The following is a 21,884-nucleotide window of genomic DNA, read 5'->3' on the forward strand; positions in this document are numbered from 1 at the left end:
CGGTAATTGGCCCCAGGGGCCATTGAAATTTTGAACGTGTGTTGGCAACCACGGGGCCCTTAACTGAGTCCTGGCATTTCTTCCACTTGTGCCAGGTTCCTGACTTTCATATATCCTATCCGACTTTCCTTGGTCAACTCTAATTCTTTGCCGACCCCTACGCTATTAGGTTTCCGAGGGCTAGGGAGTCTTTTATTTTCACGCCCTTCGTGGCCCTTGTCTTCCTTTGGCCGATATTTTCATTTTTCGAAGTGTCGGACCCCTTCCAGTTTTTCTCTCTGATATATAGAGGATGGTTACCTAGTTGTACTTCCTCTTAAAACAATAATTACCACCACCACCTTGACGATAATTTGGAAGCACATAACTAAACAAATGTTACTGTAAATGCATCTCAGCAACCATCCATATATTGCAAATCGTGAGACCAAATACATTAAAAACGACAAAACTCTTCATATTTCACGTTAGATAAGGCCTTACCGTATAAAATAAAGTTTAATATATTATTTCCTCTTATAAAACATGTTGCAGTAACACACATCATCATAGAATTCACGCCAAACAATAGAACATAAACGCGAACCTAGCGGTGGAAAAGTGAAAAACTATTAACCCGCTTTTAATGCAAGAAATTGGCTTTCTGTCCAGGCCTTCTAGTATCTAGTAGGCTTTGGTATGATATAGGACAGTAATTGCTTGAGTAAACGGGATTTCCTATTCTCAGGTACTGCTTGTTTATAGCAGACCAATCCGCTTGCTTGCGTTCGGCCGCTTCAGACGAGGGAGTTTTGGTGTGTGTAACTGGTGGATTGTTGTGAATAAGTCGTTGGATTGTAACATTGAGTTGGATATTCTGCTTATGTGTTGTATTAATTATATGGTTTTGGTTCGTAGTTTTTACAATTATAGTATTAATCATGATTGAAGTTACGGCGAAACTTGTTAGGAGTCCGGTTTATTTGGCTGGCCAGACAGTGGAAAGCATTATTAGCTTCTCAAACCCGCCTGTTCCATTCCACATGCGATCTCAGAGCAACAGGTGAGTGAATTATAATCATTTTATTATCGCATGTTATTTAATGAGCTAATATTAACCCGTGTTATTGTCTAACAGTGAGTTTTTTTATATGGCACTATTCCACGTACGGTAATTTTTTCATTTCTTGATACATAGATTGACTGAAATTTCATTCTGCAATCTGGTAACTTCCACTTAGTATTAAGTGACAACAGTTAACGTATAGTAAATTGCAGCGCATAGCCTCAAATTTATTTTTTAAAATACCATTGGACAGTATATGTGAGAAAAATTGGTTTGTACTGTTTTCATATCTTTTGCATCATCAACTGCACCTGTGGACATTAGCTAAATGAAGTTAAAATTCTATCCCTATGTTCTGGAGCGTAGTATTTTACTGGAGGGTTTGTATGTTTATGTATGTTTATATTTGCCAGGGACCCACCAATCCACCCTGTGAAGTATTCTTATGTATACAGAAATATTGGTGGCACTTCCATACCTGGTGGGAATATTTAGGAAAGATAAGAGACGTACAAAAATGATTTTCAGCAATACCGTACGTGAGTAGTAGGAAGAGACATCTTCCTTTTTTACTAGCCAGGGAGTCTGTTGTCCTGTCCATAGAAGAGTAAAAACTAAGATGTCCAGTCCCGTGGTTCAGCGGCTTTTAATTGTAAATTATTAATATCCCTGGCCTGGAGACTGGGTGTTTGTGTCATCCTTAACGTTCCTTTCCTCACATTCAACACTTTACAGTTCCGCTATTTACATAATACACGCAAGTTCCTCACATATGGTGGAAGTAGGGGCATAAGATCTTCATAGGTCGACGCCCCGAACAAATAGCATTTTTAAAAAACGTAAGACTGTGTCATTGGCCGGCCTAGTTTCATATTTTCTCCGATAGGGCTCACTATGGCCAGGCACTGGGCTGTCATATTTGGTAAAAATAAGAGAACTGCAAATTTGGAAATTGTCATGGTGTGTGGAGGATGTGAGTGCACTATCCACGATGTTACTACAGACCATTGGTCTTGTCACATGTTGCTAGAAGGCTGTGGGTGGCCTTGTACACTGTTCTTGTCATGACCATATCATAAGCTATCTAAAGTAGTTGTTTTGACGAGATTATATCCTAAGCAATCCACACCGATATGCTAATAGGTTAGTTCCAACGCTCAGTTTGCTGACATTTACCAATGGATTCATGCATCATCTCCTGCGCCTGCGCTGGTTTGGGATTTTTCTGGGGCTTGTCCCAAACTTGGTCGTGTTGGAGCACTTCGTGGATAGCTATCTGATGTGTAAACAAAAAATTTCACGTGTATTTTCCAACACCTTGCGCTGTTCTGTTGTTTGTAGTTTTGTCGAGGGAAAGAAAGGAAAGCGTAAATTACTCAAAAATAATACCACTCTCTTGATTACCCAGTACAGCGAACTTATGGTTATATCAAACCTGTCTGAGATATCTCAAACTCTGGTTGTTTGGTGACCAATCTACCACAGAAAATTTAGAACCTGAAATCCAAAACAGAAGACTATTCCACCGGGTGAGTTGGCCATGCAGTTAGGGGCGCGACACTGTGAGCTTGCATCTGGGAGATGGTGGGTTTGAACCCCACTGTCGGCAGCCCGAAGGTGGTTTTCCATGGTTTCCCATTTTCACACGAGGCAAATGTTGGAGGTCTAATTTAATTAACGCTACGACCGCTTCCTTCCCACTCCTAGCCCATTACTATCCCGTTGTTGCCATAAGACCTCTCTGTGTAGGTGCAACGTAAAGAAAATTCTTAAAAAAAAAAAAAAAAAAAAAAAAAGAAGATAGAGGATGATTCCAGAGCGTTCTTATTTTTAATGACTAAGGGGAATAAATGCACAGTTTACATTACTAATACTGGTACTGAACTGCAATACAATAAATTACACCCGTTGCTAAAATCACGTGGAAGAGGCACCTTTTTAATCCAATGAGTACATTTTATTATTATGAGCAAAATAAATAATAATGCTATTGTTTTTGAATACCACAAAGTACTTTTTTGGTTTTCAGAGACGCCGAGGTACTGGAATTTTGTCAGGCAGGACTTCTATTGCTTGACAGTTCTTTTTTCTTATTCTACCGCTTTTCCCACAACCTGTGGGGTCGCGGGTGCGAACTGTGTCGCACATGTGTATTTTGCCCTGCTTTTACGGCGGGATGCCCTTTCTGACGCCAACCCTATATGGATGGATGTAATCACTACTGCGTATTTCTGTGGTGGTTGGTAGTGTAGTGTGTTGTATGAATATGAAGGGGAAAGTGTTGGGACAAACACAAACACCCAGTCCCCTAGCTAGAAGAATTAATCAAAGGCGATTAAAATCCCCGACCCGGCCGGGAATTGAACCTGGGTCCCTCTGAACCGAAGGCCTCAACGCTATCCATTGCGCCAAGGAGTCGGACACTTCTTTTACTTGACAGTATCCTGGTAAATTTCAGAAATTTTTCTGTACTGTCCATAGTGCCTTTTATGTTGGTCACCTCTTTGGAACTGGTCTGAAATTTTTTCAGTTACACCGCGACAAACTCGGAAATGAAAAAAAAAATTTTCATCGTCGTACTGCGGTACTGTTCCTCCTGGGAAGTATGTTTCGGTTATTAGGTTTCTGTTTTAATCTATCAGTATTGCAAGTTTTAAATTACTAATTAACTTGTATATAGCCGTGACCCTGTGTCTTCCTGATTTTCCTACCATTAGAAAAAGAAAAGAAAAAAACTAGAAAAATCGCTATTGAGTTTGGACTGTGAAATCAGAATGGCACAGTTCAAACCATAGGAATTCCAGAAGAAACAATAAAACTGACATAAATAATTTTCATTTCTGTTCTTAGGCGGTGCTAAATGTATATCCAACTCATCTTCCCTAGATAAAGATTCAAGAAAATCATTATCGTTTTCCATTTTTATTACTGCACAGTTCACAAATATCATAATAGATGTAACGGCAATGTAAATAATTTGTGAGAAGAACAAGAGTGGAAATGGATGTGGTCTATCCAATGAGACTCCTCTCTCATGCCTTTATTCTGTTGTGCATATCTCATACTACTGATAAATGCCACAGGCCGCGGACGTGTTGTGACTTTCTGTGAATGCATTTTGAGGTGTGTTGGAACTCACAGTGTGAGTACATGGTTCAGTCTGGGATCGGTTTGGTGGTTGTTGAAACGCTGTCACTCAACTGCGCATGCGTTGGGTGGTCACTTATTCATGTTGGAATGAACGTAATATACCCATTCCAGTGGTCAAGTTTCTCCTCTTTATCCCCAAGGTTGGCAGCGCTTGTTTGTTATTAGTGACGTTGCCCAAGCTGCATCATTTTGGATCACTAACCTATCTTTTGCCACCGAAAAATTAAAAATGAGACTGTGTTAATCTGTGAAATGCAACCTTTTTCTGTGTTCCTATTGGTTGGAGGGCAGTTTACTATTGCCTCTGATAGACTTCACCTCATATATGGTCCCCAGTTGCCACATTCCTTGAAAATAATGAAACACTCAAAGTTGGAAAATATGTCATGCGTCTGCCGAATGCAGTTGCAGTATCCTTGACGTTAATTTATTAAGTGCACAGTAAGTGAAATTCATTGAAATTTTAGTTAGTCACGGGTTAATTAAGCAATCGAATTTTGGAATATGTTGCAGAGATTTGGAACTTGAAGTGTGGGGAATTCAATTAATTTTTTCATGGGCTATGAAGGGTACATTTTTGGAGAGGTACCTTTCCCCAATAAATTTTGTACACATTTCATAGCCTTGTGGTTACTGGGAAACAGGCCTTGGTCAAATTTCTTCTAGCTTGAGCACATGTATCCCTCCTCCCTCATAGTGGGTAAGTCAATATTCATTTATGGGGTTTTGTCTACTGTTGAATATAGAATGTTCTGACCTGATGTGCTTGTCACTAGTCAATACTGTGCAGGTTATACAAGAAACCTGGGGCTTAGAACCGTAGACCCCTTTTGCTTGTCCCCAGGCCATTGGTCTTGTCACTAGCCAGTAATCTAATCAAACCAAATCATTGGGCTTGTCACGAGCTGCTCCTAAGTTGACAGCATTCTGGAGCATGTTATACTGTCATGCAAGCTGGGCCATGATGGATTCCTGACCTCTACTTTGCAACCTTGCTAGTAAGTTTTATCTTCTGGAGAGTTTATCTGCCGTGGCTATTTGTGCTCCAGAACTTTTGTTCATGCTTAGGGTGATGTTCCATTTGTGGAAAGGAAAGTCTTTTTTATGAATACACAGATATTTCATCTTTAACTTTGTTTGTTTTGGTGGCAGTTTTTTCTTTGAAATTAAATGACTGTAATTACTTCTGTGCTTTAGATGTTTGTGCTAAAACTCCTGTCTGTTCAGTGTGGGTTTTATTGTGTCCTCTGTCGTAAATTTCAGGCTAGTTTGAAGGTTTTCTCTTCAAGTTTACGTAACTTGGGAGAGAAGAGAAACACCATGGAAAAAAGAAAAAAGAAAACACAAGTGTTTTTTAGAAGTGATTTGATAGTGTTTAACTTTTGCTCCAGACGAATGCCAGAAATGAAACTATTTCGTAGGACACAGCTGATTCCTTCCTGATCGTAGTCCATATTAATGACAAATGCTCTCATCTTTATGGACACTACAGCATTGAATACATGGGGCTGTTGACCATTCTAGTAAATATCACCCATTTGTTTAAGCGTTCTGGGCGAGGTACTGGTCGTTCTCCCCAGTTGTATCCCCCGACCAAGAGTCTGAAGCTCCAGGACACTGCCCTTGAGGCGGTAGAGGTGGGATCCCTCGCTGAGTCCGAGGAAAAAGCCGAACCTGGAGGATAAACAGATGATGATGATGATGTTTAAGCGTTCATACATATACCCTCATTGTGGACTGTTGTACTCTTCAATGTTTGGTCTAGAAACCTCTAACAAGGGAACTATCAATGAACTCATATCAAAACCTACCTTGAAATTTTGCTAAAATCATCTATGTCCTATAGGAAGATCCCTTCCAAAAATTAACTGTGAGTTTCAACTGGAAATTTCCAAAATCTAACCTTGAATGTGCTGTATGATAGGAGTTACTTAGCAGCAGCTCAACATCCCTAAACAGTTCCAGATACTCGAGCAAGTTGTGGGACACGCGCTTGACTGCAGCGTGTGTGTATGTAATCTGTCAGTTATGAGGGCTGCCCAGTCGTAACTCTAACATCCCGTGGAGTTATACTATAATGTTTCTAGAGATTTTGGTTTTGTTTCAGAACCTTCCAGTTAAAACTTGCAGCTAAATGAAAATTTATGTTCTTAACACGAGGTGGTCAGCTCTTTCCTGGCACACCCACAGTAGAGGTCAGCTGCATGTACTTTTATAACTATGTACTACTGTGACTGTCTGGCTGAGGGTCAAGCTGCCATTACCAAACTTGACACCTAAAGGGGGAACCAATGGCTCTGCGGTCCTCCCTCTGAAGGCCAGGTGAAGCCTTTGTGTAGGAAATGATCAATAAATTCACCGGAAAGGAGAAAATGTCAGCAGTTTAGATGGGGAAGAGGACTTCATTCCCAATGGCAGATAAAACCGAACATATTTCTCCTATCAGCAACTAATAGCCTATATACAACCTGTAACAATAAAGTTTGGTGAATAGTCCTGTATTATCAACATTAGATTAACAATGCACGACAGTGACCTTACTGCCCTTCGAAATAGTCCCCTCCCATAACTGTGTACTGCCGAGATCGGCGATACATGTCCTGGAAACTTTGAAATAAGGCTTCCTTTGGGATGGTGTTCAAGAGCCTCATCACGTTTCGTTGGATGTCAGGAATATTGTCAAATCTCTTTCCTTTCAAAGCGAGTTTGATTCGTGGGAATAGGAAAAAGTCTGGAGGATTGAGATCTGGCGAGTATGGGGGATGTTCAATTTGCACCACCCCATTTTTTGCCATGAACAGTTTGACTATATTGGCTGTGTGGGGCGAGCGTTGTCATGAACAAAAAACCACGAAGCTTGTTGTGCATACTGGGGACGTGTGCAGCATAGAAATTTCATGAAACGGGTCAAAATTCCAGTGTACCGTGCAGCATTCAACATCGTTCCCTTGTGGATAATGCCTTGACTATCAAAAATGCTGATGAGCATCATTTTGATGTGTGACTTTTTGGCTCTGACCTTTTTCCGACGAGGGGATCCTGGAGAACACCATTCAATGCTTTGCCGTTTCGTTTCATGGTCGTACCCGAGACACCAGGTTTCATCCTCAGTGACTATACAGTTCAAGGACTTTGGTGTCACATCCGCCGTTACGTCAAAATCCTGTGAAGCCTCTAAACGTGCCTGCTTCTGATCATAATTCAAGTGATGTGGCACAAGACGAGAACCCGTTTTCCTCTTCCCTAACTTCTGGGTAACGATTTGTCGCACGGATTCACAGTTAATCTGCAGTACATCCGCTAACATGTGCACAGTTAATCGCCGATCGTTCATGATTAATGTCCTCACTTTGTCAATGTTTTCTTCACTGACGGCGGTCGCCGGTCTTCCGCTACGTGGGTTCTCAGAAACACTTTCCCGGCCTCCTCAAAAATGGGCGAACCACTCGTACACACACTTCCAGGACAGTGCTTGATCTTCATAAACACGTACCAGCATCTCATGCTTTTCTTTCGGTGTCTTGCCAAGTTTAAAACAAAAGTGTAGATTGATCTTTTGGTTGTGCACGTTCCTGTTCGCAGTTAAGCACTAATGCACTATACACACACTGTGTGGAAGAGATCTTACATGGCACACACATGATGCTCAACTGAACAACGTTTGGAGCAGGTGGTCAAAACTTGCTGGTACGCAGGTGCAGCATTACATGTCGCCAGTGTTGCCGGATCGACCGTTCTGACTTCATTCAGCTAATTTTGTCACAGGTTGTACCCTACTCTGTGGGGATATGAGGAGTGTGATGAAAATGGATGGAAACTAGTTGACTGGATGGATACAGATACTTGTTTATGATGCTAAACATAAGGCAAATTTTATCTCTCGTCGCCATAAGACCTATCTGTGTCGGTGCGACGTAAAGCTCCTAGCAAAAAAAAAAAAAAATTATCTCTGCACGATGGAATCATGGCTATATACCTGACCTGTGCTTCATTACACAGTCTCCAAACTTTCCCAATGAGGTACTTCGCACAGTACTAGCCAGGTTCCCTCACAGCCAGCACCAGCCAGTAATTCTCCAGACAGGTCTGTTCATACCCATTACGGGGGCTATGCCGAAAGTTTTTAGCAGAGTGTGAGAAAAAAATTTTATTTGCAAAACAACAACTGCAACTTTTCAAAGTACTCTCCATTAGCGCGTATACTTTTTTCCATTCTCTGAAACCACTTAGAAAACATTTCAGTCCAAGCTTCTTTCGGGATGCCAATCAGTGCCCTCTCATACGCTGCAATGGCCTCTTCATCTGATGAAAACCGCTGCCCATGTAGTTTTTCCTTGGTCTTAGGGAACGGAAAGAAGTCACATAGGGCCAGGTCAGGTGAATAGGGGGGATGAGGTAACACTCGCACTTTTACCCTTTCCAAAAATTACATTGTTCTGGCAGCACTGTGTGCAGATGCATTGTCGTGATGCAGCAGAAGGTGCCCACTCTTGGACTTTCGGTGCTGTGACCTCCAAGTGGCGAGGACTTTGGGAAGACTGTCATTCACATACCATTCAGCATTGATTGTATGATGTGTGTCCAAGGTCACAAAGGTGAGATGCCCCATTTTCGTAAAAAGAAAAAGTTGCCACATCTTCTTTCCGGAGCTCCAACTTCGTCGAACGTGTGTGGGTGGTTCCTCCCCTGGAAAGCACCACACAGAAGACTGTCTCTTCGTTTCAGGGTCATAATGGTAGACCCATGTTTCATCACCTGTGATGATACTGTAGGTGTCTTCGGACTGCCCTCCATTGAATATTTCTAGCATGAAATGACACCAGTCCACTCTCTCCTCCTTTTGGCTTTCTGTCAGGGAATGTAGCACCCAACAGGCACATCCCTTGGTAAGGCCTAAATAATCGTGAACGATGGTCTGTGCTGTTGTTGACCCAATATTTAAGGTCTCTTCAATGTCACAAAATGTAAGATGTGGATCTGCTTAGGTCATTTCCCTCACAGCATCAATGTTTTCTTGAGTCACATCTGTTGCTGGCCGACCGGGACGAGGTTCATCTTCAATTGACTACCGACCCCTTGAAAACTCGCGAAACCAATTTCCAACTGTGGTTCTGGAAGGGGGAGCCTCACCAAAAGCGCGCAGCAAAGAAGAATGGCATTCTTCGGCACTTAATTTCTTTTTATAATCATAAAAAATCATTGCTTGAAAATCGTAGCATGACAGATCCATCTTGCACCGCGTCTGACTCAGCATTGCCTGTGCTTTCTTCCCTCCCTGTGGAGGAACTACTGCTAGGAGGGGTTGAGCGCGCATGTTCCAAGGTCAAGAAACATTGCTCTTTCAAATGAAAATAATCCCATTGTCCTCAGAATTACGGTTTACGGACGGCTAAAAACTTTCTGCATAACATTCGTATCCTCTCCTACCCGAGACCACAATGGAACTTCAACAAAGCAAATTGGACAGAATTTTCAAAGGAGACTGACTCCAATATAAAATGGATAAAATCCACTTTCAACGACTACAGCAGATTTATTAGTATACTAAAATGTGCAGCAAAATGATGCGTACCAAGAGGTTACTGCAAAGAGTATATCCCTGGCTGGAATGAAGACAGCAAAAAGCTTCTCAAGGAATATGAAGACAATGGTGATCCTGCAACTGCCTTTGTCCTTCTACAATTCACATACCATACCATTCGGCATTGACTGTACGACATGTGTCCAAGGTCACAAAGGTGAGATGCCCCATTTTCGTAAAAAGAAAAGGTTGCCACATCTTCTTTCCGGAGCTTCGACTTCGTCGAATATTTGTGGGTGGTTCCTCCCCTGGAAAGCACCGCACAGAAGACTGTCTCTTCGTTTCAGGGTCATAATGGTAGACCCATGTTCTACAATCACTAAATGGAAACAGATTAAATAAATGGCAAGAAACCGTAGAGTCCTTGGACCACACTCACTCCAGAAGAAAGGTCAGGTCTAATCTGGAAAATGGATACAGCAAAAAATACCAACAGGCAAAAATTTAACATAGACTTAGATGATATGGCCAAACACCTGATCACTACCTCCAAATCAAGAAAGGAAAAACATATCATAAGAGAAGTCAGACATCAATTGAATAAAAGGAAAAGGTCAGCTCCACAATCATCTGAGTTCTCTGCCCCATTTAAACTGAAAGAAGCTATAGAAGCTATGAAGTGCATGAAACCTGGAAAGGCAGCAGGTGTTGATGGCATTTACCCTGAATTTCTGTTACACTGTGGTCCAGCTACCGTCAGATGGTTGAACACCTTCTTTTCCAACGTTGTAGAAACAGGTCATCTGCCTCCACTATTCAAGAAAACCAAGATCATTGCTATACTAAAACCAAGCAAAGACCCTTCAAAAGTTGAAAACTCCTTAGTGTCACATTCAAGCTACTACAGAGACTGATCCACAATAGAATCTTCTCAGCTATCAACAAAGTTGTCCCTGTAGAACAAGCTGGATTTAGACCAGGAGGAGGATGTGAGGAACAGGTGCTAGCAGTAGCAACTAATATCGAAAATGGCTTTGAGAAGAAGTTGATAAGCATGGGTGTCTTCTTAGATCTAACTGCTGCTTATGATACCATTTGGCATGACAAACTGGTGCTCAAATTCATTAGTGTCATCCCACAGGGCTCTGTGCTGGCTCCACTACCTTTTAATTTGTATACATACGATCTTCCAAATACCAAGTCCAAGAAATTTATTTATGCTTATATTGCCTTGATAGCCCAGGATCAAAGCTTCCCCGAAGCTGAAGCAACATTAACATCAGATCTGAAGATATTGCATGAATACTTCGAACATAATTCTCTTCGACCGAATCCTCAAAAGACATTTGTATCAACTTTCCATCTGCGGAACAAACATTCAAATTACAATCCTACAGTCAGTTTCAGAGATGAGATTCTCCAATACTGCAGTAATCCAAATACCTGGGGATGACCCTGGACAGATCACTGACATACAAAATGCATCTCAGGAACGTAGCGGCTAAAATTAAAACCTGCAACAGCATATTACAGATGGTAACAGGGACCACCTTGGGTGCCAATGCATCAGTCCTTAGATCCACAGCTCTGGCTCTTTCGTACTCAGTTGCAGAATACTGCTGTTCTACATGGTTAAAAAGTGCTCATACTAAAATCATTGACACACAGCTCAATCAAACAATGCACCTCATCACAGGATGTATTCGATCTACTAACATGCACTGGCTATCTGTTCTAAGTAACATTCCACCCCCACCCCTAAGAAGATCTCAGTCATTGCAGAACACATGGAAGGAAATTGAAAACAACCCACTGTTACCAATACATTCAGATTGTCCAGTATTATTATTGCAGCGATTAAAGTCCAGACAACCATCGTGGCGAACAGCAATCAATCTGCAAGACAATCACTTCAAAATACTAGATGCATGGAACAATCAGTGGCAGAGCCAAAACTCCCTGACACATCATTACTTAATTAAAACTCCTTGGGGGCAGCCCATGCGCTTTCATTCACTTCGACGACAGTGGTGTGTACTGAATAGGATAAGGACTGGCCAAGGAAGATGCGGAGGAATACTGAACAAGTGGGGATGGAAGTCCTCTCCTCATTGTGACTGCAGTTAAGAACAGAACCACAGATCATATAGTGCTCGAATGTTCCCTCAGAGCATTTAAAGGCTCAATGAAGGATCTCCACAACCTAACACAAGAAGCTGTTGAGTGGATTAACCATCTGGACATAGTATTGTGAATAATTTTATGAACTTGAGAGTGTGTGTGTATATGTGTGTATTTTTGTACATATTTTGTAAATAGCTGATATTCCTCCTTTCATTATACGATAAATAAATAAATATGATATGATACTTCTGAACTCTCCTCAGAAAAGATTAGGGCGTACCCTGCTGCAAACGACGAGTAGTTCCTCGGTCACTGGGGGAAATGTGAAAAATGGGCGACCGGTCGTCAGCATCATGAAGGTGGGCGCAATCAGCCTTATGACCCTGACAGGAAGAAGTGGCGGATTTTACGGAGAAAGTGGGTTGAGCGAAGTGAAATGGAAGGGGAAAGGAAAGAACGGAATGAGGAGAGGAAATACATTATACTAGAGTGGTGGCAGAGAGGTGAAAAATGGAGTGGGCCTTATAATTTCAAAATAGCTGGAAGAGTATGTTGATATGGTACAGTGTATTAGCAAGAGGATAATGAAAATTCGACTGAGAATGAGGAATGAAGTGAAGGACTACTTACGAGTGTAGGAACCACAGACAGGAAACAAAGAGGAGGATATTGAGGAATTTTTGGAGAAACTAGAAAAGGAGATAACTGATGTGGAAGTGATTATCATGGGATACTTAAATGCACAGGTGTGAAACGAAATTCAAGGAAAGGAGGAACCATTCAGACCACATGGATATGGAAAAAGGAATGAAGGAGGAGAGAAACTCCTGTATTTGAGTTTTGTGAAAGGAATGGGATGATTTTGGACAACACACGGTTTTCAAAGAAAAACAGCAAGAATATTACAAGATAGACTGGAGTGACAGAAGAATCAAATCAGCAATCAGTTACTTTCTAAGGGAAAGGACAAATCACATACAGTTGATGGATATAACACCTTCACCAGGAGAAGCATTTAGTGGAGATCACAGAGTTGTTATATTGAAAATGAGAGTGGGGAAAAAGGTAACATTAAAGGAGATAAGAGATAGCAAAATAAATGTGTGAAAATTCAAAGATAAGAATGTACAGGAAGAATTTCTGGAGAGACTGAAACAACAAATTCTGGTTCCTGAAGTAGGAAATTTGGAAGATGAATGGTCCAATTTCAATAGGGCATTTGTAAGCAGGGTGACTCTGGTAGAACATCAAAAAAATTGAAAGAAAAGTAGACACCGTGGTGGAATGAGAAAGTGAGAGAAGCAGTGAAAGAAAAGAAGAAAGCAAAAGGAAGTATCTTGATAATGAAAGAAAGTGTAAGAAATTGGTAAGAAGAAAAGTTGATAAGAATTTACACAAAAGATGGAAATAAATGGAGCTGGCTGTAGAACAATGCTGTATGGAATTGTATGAAGGAATAGAAAGACTTTATACAAAGCTGAGGAAAGAGGAAGGTGGAGAGTTTATAACATATCCAGAAGAAATAAGGAGAAGATGGAAGGAGTATTTTGATAAAAGGCTGAATGTGAGAAATTTGCTGAGGAGACAGTAGTAATACAATGTGATGATTCAACAGTAGAAGTTTATATAACCATGTCAGGGTGAAATTAGCAGTCAACAAAATGAAAATGGAGAAGGCACCAGGAATGGATGAAACTGATGTGGAAATGAAAAAGGTTGTTGGATCTGTTGGACATCAATGGGTGTACAGAATATTAAAGTGCATATGGAGACAGAAATGTGTACCAGAAGAATGAGAAAAGGGAATGATTATACCAGTCTTTAAAGGGGGACAAAGAAGTGTGTGATAACAATATAGAGGAATCACACTCTTATCACGAGTAGTAAAAATACCAATATAATGGTCCGTTATTGGACATTATAAATTTTCCAGCTAACTCATTCTTGGTTGCCTGCGTTTCGCCCTCGTGTGCTAAGTTAGGCTCGTCAGTTGGGACTTAGCACACCACCCAAGACGCAAGGCTAGTGCATACCGTGGAGGCCACTGCATAGGCCACTTGAAGCCACCAGCGGTGCCAATGCACTATGAGAGCTATGTCTCATTTCCAAAAATTGATGCCTGCCTGGCCATCAAATGATGCAGATGTTGATTCCCATAGGGAACCTAAAATATTTGTCCTGAATGAGTAAATTTATAATACCAATATAATGGTCCGTTATTGGACATTATAAATTTTCCAGCTAACTCATTCTTGGTTGCCTGCGTTTCGCCCTCGTGTGCTAAGTTAGGCTCGTCAGTTGGGACTTAGCATACCACCCAAGACGCAAGGCTAGTGCATACCGTGGAGGCCACTGCATAGGCCACTTGAAGCCACCAGCAGTGCCAATGCACTATGAGAGCTATGTCTCATTTCCAAAAATTGATGCCTGCCTGGCCATCAAATGATGCAGATGTTGATTCCCATAGGGAACCTAAAATATTTGTCCTGAATGAGTAAATTTATAATACCAATATAATGGTCCGTTATTGGACATTATAAATTTTCCAGCTAACTCATTCTTGGTTGCCTGCGTTTCACCCTCGTGTGCTAAGTTAGGCTCGTCAGTTGGGACTTAGCACACCACCCAAGACGCAAGGCTAGTGCATACCGTCCAATGTCCAATAACGGACCATTATATTGGTATTATAAATTTACTCATTCAGGACAAATATTTTAGGTTCCCTATGGGAATCAACATCTGCATCATTTGATGGCCAGGCAGGCATCAATTTTTGGAAATGAGACATAGCTCTCATAGTGCATTGGCACTGCTGGTGGCTTCAAGTGGCCTATGCAGTGGCCTCCACGGTATGCACTAGCCTTGCGTCTTGGGTGGTATGCTAAGTCCCAACTGACGAGCCTAACTTAGCACACGAGGGCGAAACGCAGGCAACCTAGAATGAGTTAGCTGGAAAATTTATAATGTCCAATAACGGACCATTATATTGGTATTATAAATTTACTCATTCAGGACAAATATTTTAGGTTCCCTATGGGAATCAACATCTGCATCATTTGATGGCCAGGCAGGCATCAATTTTTGGAAATGAGACATAGCTCTCATAGTGCATTGGCACTGCTGGTGGCTTCAAGTGGCCTATGCAGTGGCCTCCACGGTATGCACTAGCCTTGCGCCTTGGGTGGTGTGCTAAGTCCCAACTGACGAGCCTAACTTAGCACACGAGGGCGAAACGCAGGCAACCTAGAATGAGTTAGCTGGAAAATTTATAATGTCCAATAACGGACCATTATATTGGTATTATAAATTTACTCATTCAGGACAAATATTTTAGGTTCCCTATGGGAATCAACATCTGCATCATTAGTAAAAATACTGTAAAGAGCATTAGGGAGGAGAATGAGAAGAGCGGTAGGTAGTAGGAGAGTTGGATGAGGAGCAGAAGTAGAAGATTTACAGTGGACCCAGTATTCAGCATTAGGCAGTTAAATGGAAACAGAATTGCGAGTATGGAAAGGAATTGGTCATGACATTCATAGATCTAACAAAGCCATACTATAGTGTTCCCTGAGAGAAGGTGTAGGAAATCATGGTCTAAAGAGACTGGGTATGCAGCAGGGATATGAATTTATTACATTTAGCAGACAATGTTGTAGTCTGGGGAACAAACAGCAAAGGAGTACAGGAACAACTTTTTGCAATGAACAAGAAAATAGAAGAGAATGTTATGAAAATCAGTGCAGAGAAAAGCAAGAACATGGTGTTAATGAGAAGAGGAAGACAAGGGAAAGGCATTGCAAAAATTGGTTGCCAATGCTTTGATGTTGTTGACAGTTTCAAATACCTAGGGAGTGAATTAATGTGAAATACAAGGCTGGACATGGAAATTAGCAAGAGGGTGCAACAGGGCAATGCATTCTACCAGAGTGTATGACATCATGACTGGAATAAGGAAGTGTAAAAAGATAGTGTATGAAAAGTATTATGCACCCATATTGACGTATACGGCTGAGACTTGATCAGTGACAAGTAGGGAGGAGAGTAGAATTCAAGCCAGTGAAGTGAAATGCCAAAAAAGTATGATAAATACAAGGAAAGACAGATTGAGGAATGGAAATGTGAGAAAGCGGATCGGAATGGAAAACCTAAATGAGAGAATTGATAGGAATAAATTAAAATGGTTTGGACGTGTAAAAGGTGTGGAGGAGGAAGGAATACCAAAATAGATGATGGAGATAATGTTAGAGGAAAAGAGAGCGAGAGGGAGACCTAGAACAAGTTGGATCAATTCAATAAAGAGGAGTGCAAGAAGATGAAGAATCCTGCACTGGGACAAAATTATGGAAGAGGAATGGTGGAATGAGAGAGGAAGGTGGAGAAGTGCCATAAATGCCCAAAACCAGCAGGAGCTGGATAAGGGAAAGGGGGGTGGGGTGGATGATGACCAGCATTTTTAACGCAGTACTGGAAATCAAACCCCAGCCCCTGAGGAGCGCAGCTGATAGCACTTACCTTTCATACCAGGCTGTACTTAATTAAGACCAAGGTCATGTCCTTCCTAGCTCTGTCCTATCCCATCATTGCCATAACACCCATCTGTGTTTGTGTGACTGTGACATAAAACTGGAAGCGTAGAAAGGAAATAAATCTCTGATGGAAGAATCAACTATTCACTATTCTGTTCTCTGTTTGTACCACTTGACTCCACCTGCGAAGTCTGTCGCTATACTTGGCTTCATGCAACATGTTCTCTTTTACTGTCTCTCTGGTTGCCCGAGTGAGGAAAGCACAACAAGAAGATGAAGGTCTTTGCGCCATCAAGAAATTATGCCAGGACTGGTCTTACAAGGACTTTGTGGTTCATGATGACATACTTTTGAAATTCTGTGAAGATCAGGGAGTTTTAGTTGTACCTTAAGTCATGCAACATAAAATTATCAAAAGTGTTCTTCTTTTTGCTAGTTGCTTTATGTCGCACCGGCACAGATAGGTCTTATGGCGACGATGGGACAGGAAAGGGCTAGGAGTGGGAAGGAAGCGGCCGTGGCCTTAATGAAGGTACAGCCCCAGCATTAAAGTGTTCTTCTTGAGAGAAGTCATTTCTCAGTCAAGAGAACTGAGGAACTTGTCAAACAAGAATATTATATTCCTCACATAAAGTAGGAAATCAAAAGTGTTGTATTGAATTGTGTAAATTGTCTATTAATTAGCAGAAAAACTGGAAAATGGGAGGCATTCCTGCATCCTGTGTCCAAGGAAATTGTGCCATTACATACATATTATGTAGGTCATATGTAGGGTTGCCATACGTCCCAGAAAACCGGGATTGTTCCCGATTAGAGTGGTGTAAATAATGTCCCGTCCGGCTGACTAAATGTCCTGGATTTTTAAAAAGTAATCCCTTTACTTCTAAAGGAAATACAGTTTAAATGCCCGCCCAATCTCTTAAAACTTCGAGTAAATTGAATGGTCGAGACTCAAGAAGTATCCATTAAATTTTACCTTATCGATCTTGTCCATGAAGTAGTCAAAGTAAACTATCGAATTATCACTTCTTCCTGCGTACTTCTGGTGTTACAGATTGTTTTCAATTAGAATACTGGAAATAATCTTGTTCTATTCTATGTTCGAAGAAGAATCTGAAGGAATTGATTAAATTCAGTGTGATATTCTGACAGTGAATACCGGTATGTAACATTTTTAAGCATGGCATCGAACCAGAAAACGAAATTTAAAGATGAATACACCAAAGATTTTCCTTCAATAAAACGAGGTAGAAGTGAATATGAGGCGGAATGTAAACTATGCAAGTAAGTTTCTTTTATTTTTTATATAAGAAATAGAACAAATGATTGGTGAAAGAATTTCGTTTACGGTTTACCGTTTACCTGAAGTCAGAGTTGGTAATTAAAAAGAATTGTTTTCTTTACAGTTGCCATTTTTTGATTGCACGTGGGGGGAAAAGTGACATCAAAGATCCCGTAGGTACAGTGAAGCACAGGAATTCTGTAAGGTCTGCGTCCCACCAACTGACGAATTGTTTCAGTAACAATAAGTCAGAAGAAAGAAAAGTAGCTGCTGCAGAGGCAACGTGTGCTTTTCCTTCAGTAGGGCACCATCACTCATACAACTCCACCACGTGTACGAGCAAGTTATTCCCAACTATGTTCAACGATTCGAAGATTACAAAAACATTTTCCAGTGCAAAGACAAAAACTGAAGCAGTAGTAAATAAAGTAATTTCGCCTTTAATACAAACGGAAGTGAAAGAAAATATTTCTAAATGTGATTTTGTTACCATTAGTACAGATGCTAGCAATCATAAGCATCATAATATTTTTCCTGTAATTGTGCAATATTTTGACAAAGAGGAAGGTATCCAGTTGAAACTATTAGATCTTGTTGAGTGTAGCAATGAAAATTCTGATACAATTTCTGAATTAATTCATAATGTTATAGGAAACAATAACATCAGTGAGAAAATTAGTGCATATGGGGGCGATAATACAAATACAAATTTTGGGGGTCTGGCTAGGAAAGGTGAAAACAATGTTTTCACAAAATTGAAGTCCAAATTAAGTAGAGCAATTGTAGGGGTTGGGTGTCCAGCCCATATTTTACATAATGCCCTACAAATTGGTGCTGACTGTCTCCCTGTAGACGTTCAGGCTTTAATAGTGAAAGTGTACAATTACTTTTCTATATATACTGTTAGAGTTGCATCACTCATGGAGTTTTGTGAATTTCTTGATATTACATATCAAGACCTCAAAAGATATGTAAAAACAAGATGGTTATGTTTATTTCTGGCAATTGAAAGATTTTTACATATGTTTCAGTCATTGACATCTCATTTAATGTCACAAGACAAATGTCCAGTTCTCCTGAAATCTTTTTTCTCAAATTAAGTTGGTGAGGCTTATTTCTAGTTTCTCATGGCACAGATGAATCTGTTACAGAAGTCTATTGCCAGGATTGAAATAAAGGAGATTTCAGTAAATGACGTTAGGATGGTACTACAGGAAGTAATTGACACTTTAAGAGAAAGAATGCAGGTTTTGTTAGTTCAAAAGTGAAGGATTTCCTACCTGACCTACCAAAAGCACAATGTCAGACATTACAAGACAAATGTATGTCATTTTATGAAACAACTATTTAATATATGTTGAAATGGAGTGAGTCTCTGTCACAATTGCAACATTTTGATTGGTTGCTTCTACAGATGACAATTACATGGGATCAGGTAGAATATTCTTTCAAATGGCTGCATGGGCATAGTAACTGTAAATTGAATGAGAGAATTTTGTTTGATCAGGTCATGAAATTAAAGTCTTTTGTGAAAGAAAATAATTAAATCAAATGAAGAATTCAGTGGTTTCTTAGCTAGCAAGAAGTGGGTACTGTTCTTTAAGAGCTGTGTCAGAAGAGCAATGCTCCAAATTTCTGAAAATAGTCCAGTTTTACTTCTCTCTTCCTGCACACAATGCTAATGTAGAGAGAGTGTTACCACTAATGAATGCTCACTGGACTGAAGAAAGAAACAGGTTACATCAAAATCGAAATAAAAAATCAAAATCTCTTTATTTGCAAATGAGGTGTTTACCTCGGTGGCAAATGGTACACTAAAATACATTATTGTCAAGCACTAAATATTAAATTAACAAGAGAATAAAATTTTCCTATAATACAGTATTATATAATTTACGCTAACAATTTTTTCTATTAAACACACAGCTCATCCTTAATAAATTTACATTGTTTACAAAATTCTACTTATAATATCTCCTGTACTACTTACAAATATAGTCATCTGATATACAGTATGTGGAATTACTTCAAATGATACTGTACAACTGGTATAAGATTAAAATTTACATTGCATTTATTTACTTTTTCTTTTATTTACCCATTCTGGAACCTAAGTAGCATAACGACCTGCTGCGTCTTAACCAGAGCCCCTTTTACCACCACTTTTCAGAGTTCCTGAAGGGCCTTCACAGCTACCGTAGCGGTCCCAGGGCCCTCGAAGTCCCCACTGTACTTCACCCCTACAGGCAGTCCCCTACTTTGGCTGTCCAAACTCCGTAGACCAGGGGATGGAATTAATTTATTCACACACATTTTTTATTTACAATAACCTGCACTGGTCGAATGCCCTCTAACACTTCATTTATTTTCTCGGTTGCTGTTTATTCTCTTCTTGAATATCTGTACAGATTTTGGAAAAGGATCAAACACTACCCCTGGTAAACTGTTCCACTCCTTCACACCCTTCCCAATGAATGAAAATTTACCCCAATCGCTTCTGCTAAAATTCCTTCTAATTTTATATTTGTGGTCAGTCCTGCCGATATAATTATTTTCCAACTGAAGCCTCTCACGGATATCTCCCCATGCTGCTTCTCCTGTATAGGCTCTATATAAACCTATAAGTCTAGTTTTCTCCCTTCTCTTACTTAAAGTTTCCCACCCTAGTTTCTTTAACATTTCTGATACACTACTCTTTCTCCTGAAATCCTCTGTTACAAATCTTGCTGCTTTCCTCTGCACACTATCTATTTCTTTTATTAGGTATTCTTGGTGAGGATCCCAAACACTGTTTGCATATTCCAATAATGGACGAACCAGTAACTTTTTTCTTTTAATTCTTTGTTGCATCCTTTAAGTAGCCTCATTATGACATGTAACGATCTGTATGCTTTCCCAACAATGTCATCAATATGACCCTTCCAGTGCAAATTACTTTCAAATCTCACACCTAAGTATTTGCACTTGCCATATTTTGGGATAACTACCTCATCCAAAGTATATTCAAATTCAGTTTTAAAGCTCCTGTTTGTAAAAGTTGTAACAGTTGATTTGCCTCCATTAACCTTCATATTATTTTCTTCAACCCATTGTTGGATACTTTCAAGGTCCCTTTGTAATTCTGAACAATCCTCAATATTGTTTATTTCCCTATAAACAATTATGTCATCTGCATACAATCTTATTTTTGATGTTATATTGTTCCCTAAATCATTTGCGTATATTAAGAAAAGTAACGGACAGATTATACTACCCTGTGCAATTCCCTTCCAAACTTTCTCTTCCTGAGATACGTTATTTCCTACTTTGACTTTCTGAACCCTTGAATTTAGAAATGTTTTTATCCAACGTGTAACCCTTACGTCCAATCCTATTCCCTCCAATTTCTTTAATAATATTCCATGTTCCACTCTATCAAAGGCTTTGGAAAGATCTATGGCTATGCAATCTAACTGACCTCCTGAATCCAACTGATCTGATATGTCCTGCTGAAATCCCACGAGTTGTGCCTCACAAGAAAATTTCTTTCTAAATCCATACTGGCTCCTCATGAACCAATTTTTATCATCACATATCCCTCTGATGTACTTTGATATTAAACTCTCCAGTATTTTACAAACTATACTGGTCAGGCTGATTGGTCTGTAGTTCTCTGGTTTCCTTTTATCACCCTTTCCTTTATAAATTGGTATTATTATAGATTCCTTCCATTCCTTTGGTATTACACTATTATTTATGACATAGTCAAAGAGAAATCTTAAATAAGGCACTATGTACCACCCCATTGTCTTTATCCCCTCCCCAGTAATTTGATCACTTCCTACTGCTTTTCCTTGCTGAAGCAGTTGGATTTCTCTGAAAATATCTTCATTTGTTGATGAGAAGCTTCTTGTTTCCCTCTGTGTCTGTCCCTCTGTAACTTCTGTTTCGGTTTCCAACTCCTGACAATCATCTACTGAATCTCTAAATTCCCTACTAAAGAGGTTTGCTTTCTCAGTATCTGTTAAATAGTGTTCACCCCCTTCTCCCACCATTGTAGGAATTTGGATTCCTTTTCCTTTTTGATTCCTGATATATGAATACAGCTTTTTCCATTTCCCTTTGTGGTCATTACGCTCTTGAAGAATGCCATTCATATAATTCTCTTTTGCTTCCTTTTTTACTCTATTCAGTTCCCTCATTAGCTGTTGTCTACTTTCTCTACTCTCCCTACCTTCTTTGATTTTCCTGTTTACT

The 21,884-nt window shown here is 40.1% G+C and overlaps 1 pseudogene; it reads left to right on the forward strand.

The window, feature by feature from the left end:
* The first annotated feature begins 920 nt into the window (after positions 1-920).
* LOC136862700 (RAB6A-GEF complex partner protein 2-like) overlaps positions 921-21,884 on the forward strand; it is a 231,439-nt pseudogene continuing 210,475 nt past the window's right edge.

This window comes from Anabrus simplex, chromosome 2 (genome assembly GCF_040414725.1).
Source record: "Anabrus simplex isolate iqAnaSimp1 chromosome 2, ASM4041472v1, whole genome shotgun sequence".
Lineage (NCBI taxonomy): Eukaryota > Metazoa > Arthropoda > Insecta > Orthoptera > Tettigoniidae > Anabrus > Anabrus simplex.